Source organism: Phaethon lepturus, unplaced genomic scaffold, assembly GCF_000687285.1.
Source record: "Phaethon lepturus isolate BGI_N335 unplaced genomic scaffold, ASM68728v1 scaffold20462, whole genome shotgun sequence".
Lineage (NCBI taxonomy): Eukaryota > Metazoa > Chordata > Aves > Phaethontiformes > Phaethontidae > Phaethon > Phaethon lepturus.
Genome location: NW_010524308.1, coordinates 39,654 through 53,477, shown reverse-complemented (window position 1 = coordinate 53,477; position 13,824 = coordinate 39,654).

The window sequence follows — 13,824 nt, the reverse complement described above, 5'->3', positions numbered from 1 at the left end:
TCTTCCGATGAGAGAATCGATGAGAATTTTGCCTGAGGAGTAGAGGGAAGCCTTAGGCCTCTTTGGGCTAAATCTGCTGTCCTCTGAAATCTGTGGACAGAATCCCGTTAGTAGGGGAGCCTTAAATCAGGTGCTTTTTGGACACACAAAATACTTGCAAGCTGGACGTGGAAGTAACGTAAGAGCTCGTAAGGGAGTAAGGTCTTCGTAACACTGGGAATGTTTTGCACAAGTAAAAACCTGTATGTTAATAGAAACCACAGTAATCTCAAATAAACATAGGGCCAGAGAAGCAAAATAACTGATGCTGATTGTAGACGGCTTTTCAGCTTAGTGTTTTTTAATTCTCTGTCAGTGTATTTGAAGAGTATTTGTTTTAGGGTATGACAGCTTACGCAGAGGATCACCAAACAGTATATAGCATAGAATTTAAATTATTTCAGTAACAGACTCTAGTACCTATTTTAATTTGCACATTAATTTCCAGTGTATATGACTAAAATACTATATTGTTAAAAATGAGAGGAAAACAACACAAAGGTGTTTGTAAGTATGTTCTGTTTGTAGACTTAAGGCTTTATTATGTTGGAATTTTACAGGCCAAGTTTAAATTGTAATATAGAAATTATTTTTATATTATTTTCAAAATATGCTACAAAGCAATACTTTGCGCCTTTATTATAAACAGGGTCATAATTTTAGTAGGTTACCTTCGGAAATGCTGATAGAAATTAACCATGAAAAGAAAGCTTTGTAAATGTACTTGTTGTTTCTAAATGCTCTGTCTGTTGTGTACATCTATATCTAATGCGAATTGAATATACAATTTTTTTTTAATTGAAAAGCTTTAAATTTTTCTTTATATATTTTGGTACAACACTATCCCTCCCTATTTAATTCCACTCTTCCTTCCAGTCCCTACCAATAGCCACTTTTATAAGCAGCTTCTGAATAAACATTCATCTGGAAAGTTTTCTTACCACATGAAACATTTCTGCGCAGATACTGATTGACTTGGGACATTCATAATACACCCTGAATCCATTGGAGTAGGATTACTTTGCTTTTTGTAAAAACAGAATCAGAGATTTATTATTCCTCCAAAATGAAAAACAAGAATTAATAACCAGTGCAATCATTTAGCTTCTGTGGGAAGAAAATCACTCTAGATCATAGAAATGGCATCCTCTAATTGGCAGATATGTGTATCTCTCTCTCTCTCAAATATGCATTAGCTTCTTGCAGATTAAAGTCTTCAGATTTTATTTCTTCCTTGTTCTTTGTGTGTATAGTACATATCAATTACTGATGAACTGTGCAAAAGAGACTTTGCAAACTATTGCATATGTTAAGTTAGGAGTCAGCATAGTTTTTAAAATCCATAACTTCTGTGGTTTAGTTTGTTGGGGTTTGTTTGTTTAAGAATTACTTTTAAGGTATGTACTGCAACCAAAATTTTCAAATCCGGATGCCAAACATTAAGATTCTGCATCTAGGTTTCTCCTAATAAATAGCCTGGTTTTAAGATGTACTGAGCATCAGTTTCTGTGGGAGCAAAAGCTCTTTCTTGGTTTCAGAAAACCAAGCGAGCATTACTCCAACACATATTCAGGGCTTTTCTTTATTAGTCTACACTTCTTTTCAGCCAATGGAATTGACACTTTCTCTTTAGCGATTTTCCATGTGTGAACAAATAATTGGCCTTATTCATCAAGTGATTGCTTGAATATGGTACCAAAACACCACATAATTGTCCATTTAACTGTTGCATTCTTAGTGGGGCTAATGTATTCCTCTGATTTAGGCGGGATATAAGACTTTTTTTTCCTTGGGTGTCATGTTCACTCTGTTTTGTTTTGGTTGGGATTTTTCCCTCTCAAGTGAATATGCTGTTCTGATTCCTGTTTTATCTCCCATTACCTGAATGCATGTCCTGTACCAAGAGAATTGAAACGGCTGATGCACATTTGCACTGTGGAACATGCGATATGGGTAAAAGCCACCATGTTCCAAACAGCCTTAAAATTATGACTCTCTGGGGACTGAGAGTCACTTAACTGGATGCAGCCTCTGTCCCACTTCCTCGTTTAACCATGACTGTAAAACACTCTAGCCTGCTGTAGTCTATGTAACTCTATGCATATTCACCTGAATAACGTGTAATCTTAAACCAACATTTTTCTTTAAAAAACTGTAGTTCTTTGATAAGTGTCAGTGTGTCAGGAAACCCGAGTCAAAAGAGAACAGGGATAGAAATAGAGAGATGAGGGTAGCTAGCAGAATAATCATGACACAAAAATACTAAAAAGAGGGAAAAGAGTTAAGATGTATCAAAAACTATTTCCTGTCAAGACTGGAAGTTTTGTAGACCTTCCTGTATTCTGGAAAAACAGAAAAAATGTTGTTTAGCCATTCATCTCTGCATCTATAATGTAGTCTTTTACTTTGTTGAAGAGGTTTGCTACTGGGGAAGAAGGGAGAGAAAAATGGCAAGTTTTCTTCCCTTCTTAAACAAAGCAAATTCTACTGTAGTGGCAGAATCATCTGAGATTGCAAAAATATGATCCAGTGTTAGAACTAAACAGTGCCTAACTCCTCTGTATGTATTTCATTTTCATTTTGCCCCTTTCAAATGCTCTTTTCTTAAAAAAGCGGAGGGAGGAGTTTAAAGAATAAGCTTGTGTGATAGTGACCCAGTTCTTCCTTTGTTCACGCGCAAAATCAATACAAACATGAAAATGGAATTACACTGGAGTTGCACTTTCCCTCTCAGGCAAGGTGAGGGGTAAAAGCCACCTTTTTAGGTAAATCCCATGTGCCTGCTTTGACACCGAATAAAATTACAACCCCTTGGCACAGAAACTTTGCCTGATGAAGCCTGACAGTATGTCGGGAGCCTGAGCACCACGGCCAACCTAGCGAAAACAGCAAGTCTGGTCATTCTTTCCTTTAAAACAGATACAGTTCATTCTGGCCCGTGGTGTCTGAAGAGTATCTTTGCAGTAAAGATGGAGTGGAATGCTGCCTTCTTGTCGTTTACCTCCAGGTTTAAGTAACACAAAGACTCCTCCCCATACTTTTGGTTAAAATATGCAGGAGATGTAGCAGCAAAACATGGCATCCAGCTCTGAGAATGCTCTGCGTCTCCTTTTAATAGGCTTGCAATCAGGTATGAATTGAAACACAGCCATGTGGGCGTGATAGAAGCGCTCTCGTCTCTAAACTTTGCAAATTGTGTGCACTTGTGTTTTCATACTAGCAGAAATTAAGCAATGATTTTATTCTTGGTTTGCTCAAGATTCTGAGTACTGTAAATGTGGTCTTTGTATACTGCACATCGTACAAAAACTGCTTTTCCCTTGGAGCTGCTCAGAGCTTTGTATGCACATGATACCAATCTCTGTTCATTCACCATAGGCCAAGGAGAACAAACAGGGTTTAAACCTAGATTAAATAATGAATGGAATTAGCCACATAGACCTAAGCAGCTGGGAGTTCCCAACCACAGTACTCCAGGCCAGCTTTGACAGATTTTGTTTAAAACTCTACCCCAGTGATTTAGATTAGGTTTGTGCTCTTTCCTGGGGAGGAGCAATTGCTTCTGTGTCTTTTCCAAGCCTGTTGCTCTTACCGTGCTAACTCCTTGTTGCATTTGTAACGTGCCAGTCTTATCATGATTCAGCTATGAAGCACTTTTTCAAATCTGCATGGAGCTCTTGTTTTCTTACTGGAATCCGTCTAGAGCTTTATTTTGCATTCAATTTCAAGACATAAAATACTGTTATAAACTTTCATAATGCCTTGAAGTTGACTGTTGTGTGGCTGAAAGACTTTGTTCTCCTTGGAAGGCCTCGTTCTTCCTCACGGATTCTTTTGACTAACAGTTTTGTACAGAAAAAGTTGAATGAAACATTGAAAATATCAATACTGTTTACATATATTTCTGCTATTCGGTATACTTCATCTTTTTTGTTACACAATTCCGTGTTGTTAAAACCCAATGCCTCTCAGATATGGGCAAATCTTGAAGGACAGTCTGAATTATTATTCACAAAAGGTATATGTAGCTAATTCATCATATCTTTACTATTACTATTGTATAATATGCCCTCCCCAAATTGTACATCTTTTTTGCTATTGCTAACGTTTATCCTTTCATCTTCTACAAATTCTAAAGCTCTTTGTCCTTACAGCCTGTGGTAGACTTTCCAATAAAGAAGATTTGGCTTTCTGAGTTCAATTTGCATATAGAGTGGCTTTTCTCCCCAAACAAGAATTTAAATAACACAGATGTCACACCCGTAGTTTATAGAAGTTCATTTACACATTAACTGAGGGTCTCCTTTCAATTATAACCAAAGCTAATTACATAAAATTTTAAAAATCAGGACAGGTAATGTGACTCTTTCTACTAACCTAGCAAACTCAGTATTTTTTAAATTATAGAAATGTACAATAAGTGTATTTGTACTTGAAGTCCATGTTTCAAAGAAAGATAGTAGTTGGCTGTCACTGGGGTTAGGTGAGTATTAATAAGGAATAAAGCAAGTCTCACTGATTTTTGTTGGCCAAGAATTCAACTTCTTGGTAGTCACACCATCCTTCTAATTTTTGAGTCTGAGTTTCCTGTTGTCTTCTATAAATTTATACTATTATAGCAAAGATTGATTTAGGATTTCAATAAACAATATAATAGATATATCACAAATTTATTTAAAGCTGAAGCGACTTTTCAGGTTTCTCTGTGTTTGACCATTTTCATGCAAAACTTTTATCCCGTTATCAAAGGAGTGAATTTATCTTTTCCCATTCCCTTCCCTATTCATAATTTAAAGATGTGATCAGTCGCAGTCACTTTTGTCTGCAAATAAAGCTGTTGATCATTTTTAAGCTGCCATATCATGTTTAAATCCATTGTTCAAAAGAAACAGGAGCATTAGTTAACACTGAGGGATAATGAATATTTTTTGTTGTGAAAAGTGTGAGTTCTTGAGAACCTTTTCTACATGCAGTTTTCATTCAATTTCAATTTAAATGTCATTTTTAATCTGATCCATACTTTGACAAAGATGATGTGTAAGAGCTGTTTTTAGCAGTTGGATTGTTACTTCGTAAAGTATTAAAGCACTAAATCAATTTTTGCAATAGGTAGTAAAACTTGCTTTTGTTTTGAAAAAATTCCAGTTATAACTGTCGCACTTTTTATAGCAGGACTGTATTTAATGTCTTTCTTTTATGAAAGATTACTCAAAGTAACTGATAGCTCTGTAATCTGTGTGAATTGGCTTCTCCATTATTTGAAACTGAGAAGCTATAATGCCTATTCAATAAAATTAACTTATTTCTAAAGTATCTGTTTGTTAGAATTCTTGTTTGCGTTTTTTGTGTACTCTCTGCAGTGTTATGTTGGGGAAACACTGAAGCCTAGAAAAGAAACAAGGGGCAAGGGGCATGCCACAAAACGGGGGTGGGGGTTAACTGGCTCGTCACAAGCTTTCCCTCTGCTGCCATAAAGTTCACGCAGTTTGATTTCAAGATTAATCTGCATAAATTGGATATCTCTGACAATCTGAGGCAAAAGCCAGAAATCAGGCACTGCCAGGCCTGTTGAGCTTTCGTTTTATCACGTATTGCCAGTTCCTAGGCTCCAAAGGCACAAGGCCACTCCATGCAAGGAGAGGCAGTGCTGCCACGCGACTGTGCTATTGCAGTACAGGCTGGGCTGTGGTTGTCACCGTTACCGTCCTCAGGGAATCTATGCCTGTGTAATCAGGCAGCAGGATAACAGGATATTTGCCAAACAACTGTGTTTGAACTACAGTGTTTCTTCAGAGAAATCGCAAATGCTGAAGAAGTCATATTAACACGTGGTAAGTTGTTCCACCAGTTAATTAGCCGTTTTTAAAAAAACTTGTGTTTCTAACCTGAATTTGCCTAACTCCAGTTTCTGCCTTTGGATCTCATTTCACTCCTTTTTCTGAGTCCTTGTTTCCTGAGCTAGAGTCCTCCATCTGGTAAGTTTAGCCAAGTTGTTGTTTTTTTTCCTAAATGCCCGAGTTTAACTTTGATTGTATCAGATACGCTTGGTTTCTTTGTACCCACTTTGCTGAGCAATCCAGATTACTCTGCATTAGCATCCAATCATTTAATCTCCTAATATTATTAACAATTCTTCTAAGCACTTTCCCCTGCTTATTGATAAAACTGTTAGTTAGTGTAGGGCTGGTCCTCTCTTGAGACAGTGGATTGGTGATTAATTATTTATCAGTTAAACTTATAATCTTTTCAAGTAACTTAAAAAGGTTTTGAAAGGGCCTATTTTTATAACATAATACTGACTTTTTTTATTTTACCCTTCTTTCATTCTTGATTCAAGTTCCACATTGACCATTTTATTATTATGCCTGTGTTCATAGCGTGCATTTACCTTCAATAGTTGCTGTTTGACATCATCTTGAATTTGAATTGGGGATAAATCAGATAGTAAAATAGTTTGGGGGGAGGGCGAGGGAGATAAGAAAAATCTTTTAACAAGTCTACCTGTTCTGCAGATCTCAAAGATTTCCATCTACGAATATGCCAGCCTGCCATTAGGACTTCCTTTCTTCCTGGTGCAAAGATACTGTACCTGAAGACAGAAGAGAAGCTAAGGGTCAGTGTACCTAACTCAGTAGAGGTTATGGACTTGCTCAAACCTGTGCATTTGCTGCAGAGTATTCTTAACTGGCATGACTAGTTTCTAGGAGTAGAAGGTTCTTAAGTTTAATATTACAATGTCCTTATATTTATCTGCCTGGCTGATTGATACTGGCATTATTTTACCTTTATTGCAGTGGTATATGAAATAATTCTTGTGTACTCTTTTTGTATTGATTTAAAGGCCACAATCATGCAATTTGTTCAATACGATCAGATTCCTGAATCCTTCTAGAACTCTATCAACTCCAAGAGGGCTTCAGGAAAAAGCAGGGCAGACTCGCTTGTAGAACCGAAATTTTACACTCAAGAAACACTTTGAGACTTCCCTGGGGGAAGGATGTTAAAGCAACATAAGGCTTTACTTGTTGAAATCTAGCATTGGTTGGCCTCCCTGATGGGCATCCTGGCCAAAATCCAAACATTCAGATTCCCTCGGCTTGTTTTGGAGATTTGTTTCTTTTTCACTGTGTGCTCGGAACTATCATGGATGAGTGTTCAGTCAATCCAGAAGTTTGGAAAATAGTATTTTAATATATGCTGCTTGTCGCTTATCTCTGTTACAAAAAGTTTTAAAGAGGAAAATCAGTGTTAGTAAATAATGACTTTCTTTGGGTCACCCTGTCAAATGGCTCTGTTTGGGGTTAACTGCAGTCACCCTTGGACAACCGTTACCAGTCAGTCGTCTATTGATCTCCCACTGTAGGGATGCAGGAAGCAGCATTGGTATTGCATATCACTGCACAGAAAACTGGTGATAAATGCTTATTTTTAATAGCATATAGTGAAAATTTGATTTCTTAAAGAAAGGAGAGGAAATAGCCCACATCAGCACTGCAGAGTGCTGATAAAAAAGAATTCTCCCCAGCCTGTCAGCTTTTTCGTAAGTGATTCCAATTTTCTTCTGTGGCATCTTTTTTCCTTACCAAACTAACTAGCGTTTGTAGTTGATTTCTGGTAATTTCAAATCCTATCAAAAAAGTTACATCGTTTGCTCCTAATGTTGTCACCTTTGCTCCAGGATATTTTCTTTTCTAATTTTCCATTGTTTGATTTCTGTGCTGACAGCTCAGTTAAACTCCATGTGTAATTAGAAAATATTTCTTAAAAGAGGCGGGTTTTTTGAGTCCCCAGGTGAGCCTGATTTCTAAACCTTGCCATTTATAAGATAATTTCAAGAAAGATTACTGACTGGGTAAACTTTACTCCTAGAACTAGAGGGCAGCTCACTAGCCAGAACTGTTAAAAAGCATATTGTATATGGGTTATTGGACTGGATTTTAATACTTCATATAGTTCAATAAGTAACCAGCTGGAAAACAAAAGGTTTTACAAAATTAACCATATGTAAACGTATACTTGATTTTACTTGATAGAGTTGTGTTCTTCTTGTGTTCTACTTCCTGTGGTGTCCTTAAATAAATCTATGTATCACTCTAAGTTGCCGCCACATTTGAAAGACTGCCTCTACTTATAACACAATTGCGATGCTTTTCTTCACGTAACCAAATTTGCAAGAAAAAAAAAGTGCATTTTAAAGAATGAATTTAGTATCTTTCCCCAAAACTCCACCTAACTTAGGTGCCTTGCTGAAATAGAGCTAATATTGGTAACTCGGAGGAAGCAAAATGGAAGAAGTTCAAGCAACCTAACATAGCTATAAAACTCAGATGGCATTGCACCATTCAAAAGCATCTGTATCACACTCACCACATGGGAAGAATGAGTCACAAATAAGGGACGTACTGTAAATGGGGAGTTCATTGCAGGTGTTGCCTCTCAGGCTCAATAATCTAAAAGCAAAAAGAAAAAGGCCAGAGGTAGGTAGAGTGGAGAACTCGGAGAGGCATAAGGATCCTAAAACAGAAGTAGCAACTGTGGCTGATGTGCCAGCTGCATGTCTCCTAGGAGGGACAATGAAGACTTTAAGAAGAAAGCAGACGTCACGAGGCTATACTGGGACCTGATAATAATGGTTTACAAGACTGCTAAATGGCTAATCTAAACTCACAAAGTGCTGTGAATCTAAGACAAGAGATGAACAAAAGTATGATGATAATTATTACTGTGACCATAGCACTTTCTCAAATGTCTAGATACGTGCAGCATAAGAAGGAAGAGAAATCTGACTGAGATGAAGCAAAGGCCAAGGCAGCTACCTGAGCTCCTGAGGCTGGAGAGATTCTTAAAGGATTCCTGGCCTCCCTCTGTTGTGCCCCATTTTATACTTGCAAGATGAAAAGGCAGTCTTTTTGCACAGAAAAATGTTAAGTCACTCCATTCAAGAAGATCACAGAGCGATTTGAATAGAAAAGCCATGTATCTCAGTGCTGTGCAGAATAATACTGAATTTACTTTCTTCATTCTATATTCAGTCATCTTCAGGACGCCCACAAAGGTTGAAAACTGTTGGAGTGACTGGAATGAAAGCAAGGCAGACGCAAGCATCCATACCTCTTATGCAAGATTCAACAGCACGTAAGTCGTGGTATATTCAAGTTTTTTCTGAAATGTAAAATACCACACATTAGACTTCATCTGACAATTATAATAAAACTCCCGATCATTGAATTCAAATGAGTAGGAAGAAGGTGGAGCAAATGGCAGTGGCTAGTGTAGGACCCAATTATTAATACATTTTATTAGTAAGTATGTGAGTGTATGTAGCAGAGGTAGACCAGAGAAAGCTGCCTACTAAGGCCCTGCCTATGTAAGATGGGTAGGAGCAGCAAGTAAGCTCTTTGGCACGGTGTCAGAGAGAGCAAGCATCCAGTCTGGCCCATGTTAAACTTCATGCATGGTCCTTACTTCCAGAAGTTGGTGTCCACGCCGTTTGAGATTGCATTAGATCAAACCTCACTCCCCCTGAGGCAGACACTGCTGCCAGTTTGGTATCTGTCATCTGCTCTGTCCTGGCTGGCTCTTCAGTTGTGTGAGCTGCCCCAAAAGGTCACTAGGTGCTCTTGGCCCGTAGCGAATGCTGACAGCACAGGAAGATAGATCCTCACAACTGCCATTTTATATGCACTTTCTGTTGCTTGTAGGTGTCCCCAGCGCAGTAGTTTTGGCATACTGATAAACATAAGACAAAAGAGTCACGTTCGATGTGAAGTCTCATTTCCTGCCTAGACAATCGGGAGGAGTCTCAATTTCTCTGCCCTAGAACTGAACTTGATTTGAAGGTAAGTACAGAACATTGGAATTAGTAAGTGATGGGAATGTAACCCCAGGGGAAAATACCTCTGTTTCTTTTTGCAGTGCTATGGGTAACGATCTGCAAATGACATAATTTATGTGAACAGACAAGAATCATGAGTTTAATTGGTATTAGAGTCAGTTGTAAAATCTGTTATTGACTTCTTGTCTTCTGCACAGTTTTCCAGGAAAACATAAAACTGGCAAATGTACCATCTAGGGGATTTTAAATGTTGGCAGAAGGTTCGTGTAAAAAATGCTGCTTTTCTGCTTCGAAGTTTTTTAACTTAAGAAATTGCAAAGGAAAAAGGAAATTGTTTCCGGACATGAACTCAAGTTATGGATGTGTGATTACACAACCAACTACTCCCCAACTTTTTCAAAAAAGTTTAAATAGCTCCATAGCCCTTTCTTTTCAAAAAGCTGACACTTCACTTGTGTTGATAATTTTCCAGAATTTCCGGGTTCTAGCTGGGATTTAATACAGTAACCAACACTTTGCAGAAGGCTCGTTAATATGTTACCAAGCATGTTATAAATTTGCCATCAGAACTAAAGAATTTGTAGGGTTGAGAGAGTGGGACACATCCATGAAGGAAGGCAGCTCTAAGGCAGGACTGTGCTTCTAAGCAGACAGTGCTAATTCTGCTCCAGCATCCAGATCTTTTATCTGGAGCAGAATCTGGCTAAGGAGGAAAGCGCCCATCCTGTGTTCATGTCAGCTCCATGCCTGTGTCTCTGTGAGGTACCCACAGATGTCAACGGCAGTGGCTGTTGTTAGCTATTTGTCACCTGAGAGTTGGATGAACTCACTAAGCTAATTTCCCATGTGGCAATTAAATCTATTGCTGTCTGATGGCCTTTGAGGTACTTGCTGTGCCTCTGACTTAGATTTGGACAGTCAAGAGGGGGCTATGTATCTTCATAACTGGTAAAACCTGTACCACAGCCAGTCCGCTTTGTCTTTGGCTTCTGATGTTCACACACAGACTCTTGCTTTTTGAGGAAATTATCAGAGAAACGAGGAGCTCATTAGCTGTAGCATAAATATGTCATGAATCTGGGCTTCTAAGATTTGTGGACAATACTGCTGTAACACTTTATTATCAAAAGTAATTGAAAGCAAATAAAAAATATAAATGTTTTAGCCTCACTTTTACTGTAGAGTACTTCATATCATTAACATATGGCTAGCACCAAGTAGTTCAAATGCTCATTACCCTGTTCACATCTGCAATAATCTTTAAAATCAGAAATACTAATCATTAGAAAAGACATTCTGTAGCATGTCCTTATTCTTCCAATTGTTTTATCATTCATGGGAGACGACATTTACCTCCCTAAGCTTAGAAATAAACAGATCCTCATCCAGCAGGTTTGCAAAGAGGTTCTGTGTAATTAGAGGTACGGGGACAAGTGTTTATCAGGCAGGAAAGATATGATTAGGAAATTGTACTGAATAATTCCCAGGGATTTCTCCTAGAAACAACCCTTCCCAGACCGCTGTAATGTTTACAGGAAATGGCACTTCTAAGTTAAAAAGATAGTTTTTGCATTATACTCCCCAAAGCAAAGAGGCAACTCTCTTCAGAGGCACCCAAAAGGGAGGTACTGCTTTAGATATTGACTGCTGTCCCCTGACATGTTCCACTTCTGTTACGTATTTCACACAAACGTTCCCTGTGGTGTCAGGAATTTACAAGCTGGGCTTGGTCTAAGATGAGGTGACCTCTACAGTATAAAAATTCATGTGTGTAAATGTGGATTGTGGTTGGATAGTAGGGAGCCAGAGTGTTTTTCCTTGGAGGAAGGCGAAGATGCCATTCACGTTCGTGTTGATTGCAGGGTGCTGTGCAGAAGATGCTGAGCAGGCAAGCAAGGAGGCCCTGCTCTGAAGCAGCTGCTCTTCAGAACGAGATGGGACATGAACGCACGAAGATATGATGACTAACGAAAGGTTTTTTTTCTTCTACAGGCAAGGGTAACATTAACATTGATAGAAGACTGTGTCAAAAGGCAGAGGGATGTGAATCGAAACCATTGCAATCAGTAAAATAATAGCTGAATTTTGAAAGACTTGCACACATTGTTCCATCATGTCTCAGCTCCCGTATCGAAGTCGGTGGGGTTTTTATCTGAGAACCTCCCATTGTAGTTAATAAAACAGATTTTCTAGACTTATAAATAGCCCTGTACTTCAGGAAGATTATTTTAAGGACCTGGTGAGGGTGCTATGTAACTTGGCTGTGATTTTTCTCTTACTGCGTAAATTCGTGCACAGAACTGGGCAGAGCCTGTGCCAGTTGCTCTTGAGGTCCCAGCCAGACCCTCCCAAAGCCAGATCACAACACACAGAGAAGCTGGGAGCCGCAGCACAGCTGAGAGCTATATAAAAACATAGCCAGAGTACAGCTGCGTTTTAAAGCTGGGCATTCAGCTGTGCCTTCACTCCTGTTTAATACCAGCTAAGTGGTGAAGTGCTGTTGTCTTGAAATGCTTCCCCTCTCTTAGCAAACACCATGTAACATACAATTTTTACAGTGACTTGTAGCATATTTGTACTCCTGAAATATAACCCTTCCTCTTTAGTCCTCCTTAATCATAATGATTTTGTGGAGAATACCAAATTTTCCATTCTTGGACTTAAACCTCGATTTTTTCCTTATTTCCTTTGGCATTAATTATCCCTCCTAAAAATAGACAGGTGCAGTCCAAAAATATGCAGTGGAGCCTTAATGGAAGGTTTCTTAGAGGGAAGCTAACAGCCAGGCCTGATTTATTCACCCAGTCTTGCTGTTTGTGCAGTCCCACCCTCCACAAGGTTCCCGTTTCCCCGGGTTTGCCTCTTGTTTGCTCACCAGGATTATTCAGTACAGCTGCTTGCGAGGGCACGTTAAGGGGAAACTATCCCCTACTCCGTCTTCAGGGAAAGTTGCAAAAGCTGGGGAGTGTTGTGGCTGCTTTTAAACCCTCAGCCCCTGAGAGTGACTCCTCTCCCACGGGGAGGAAGGAGGACGTAGGTCATTTCTTTTGAGGGATTTGCCAACCTCCCCTGCCTTCTGCAGCCAGCCCATGCCTGCTGCGCGGCAGCGCAGACGTCTCCCTCGGGCCCAGCCCTGCGAGCTGGGGGCAGGGCTCGCTGCAGCGGCAGAGGAGGGATCGTCAATCCTGAGCAAAACTTTCTTCTTCCTTCTTCCTGTCAAGTCATCCTATTCCTCCCAGCAAGCCGCAAAGGGCAGTTTGTACGGCAGCCCCAGAGTGGAAAAGTGGGATTTGTTTTATGATTTCCAACGTCAACAAAAAGGTTGCATGTTAAACCAGACCTGTAAGACCTTCCAGCTTCATGGGACCTTACTGTCTGTAATATCAAAGGGTTTGAGATAGTTCTCAGCACAGTAATAGAGGCTAAAGGAAGAAACAGAGAAAATGGACTTGTCTCGGGTCTGATGCGTGGTGATTCTGCGTTTCGGTGTAGGTAGTCTTGATACAGCCTGGGTTTGGGGCCAGCCACTTGCGGGGCTGCCCATCTCGTTACTCCCCTCTGGGAAGATCATAGTTGTGATGCTGATTTTTAGATGTATCTGAGCTTCCGAATGTGGCATTTTGAGAGAGCGTCCCAAACTGACATCTTTTTTGCAGAGCGTGAGGCATGAGGCTTGAGAGAAAAATTGCAGTGTCTTTGAAGTGCAAAGCTTTGAACTTTAAAAAAGCTAGCAAATGCCTGTTGCAGTTCACTGTCTGTGGAAAATCTGGAAGGTAAGACTTTTAACCAAAGAGACTGGATAAAATATTTGAAAGTAACAGACTGGGGAAGTGTGGCTTTCATGTTCTAACTCTTTATGCAGTGGTGGAGAAGGTGAACTTGATTCAAAAAGTGTGTACCAAACAACGCTGTCAGTCTGCGCCTTGTTGCTCTTCCACTGGGAGGCTTTG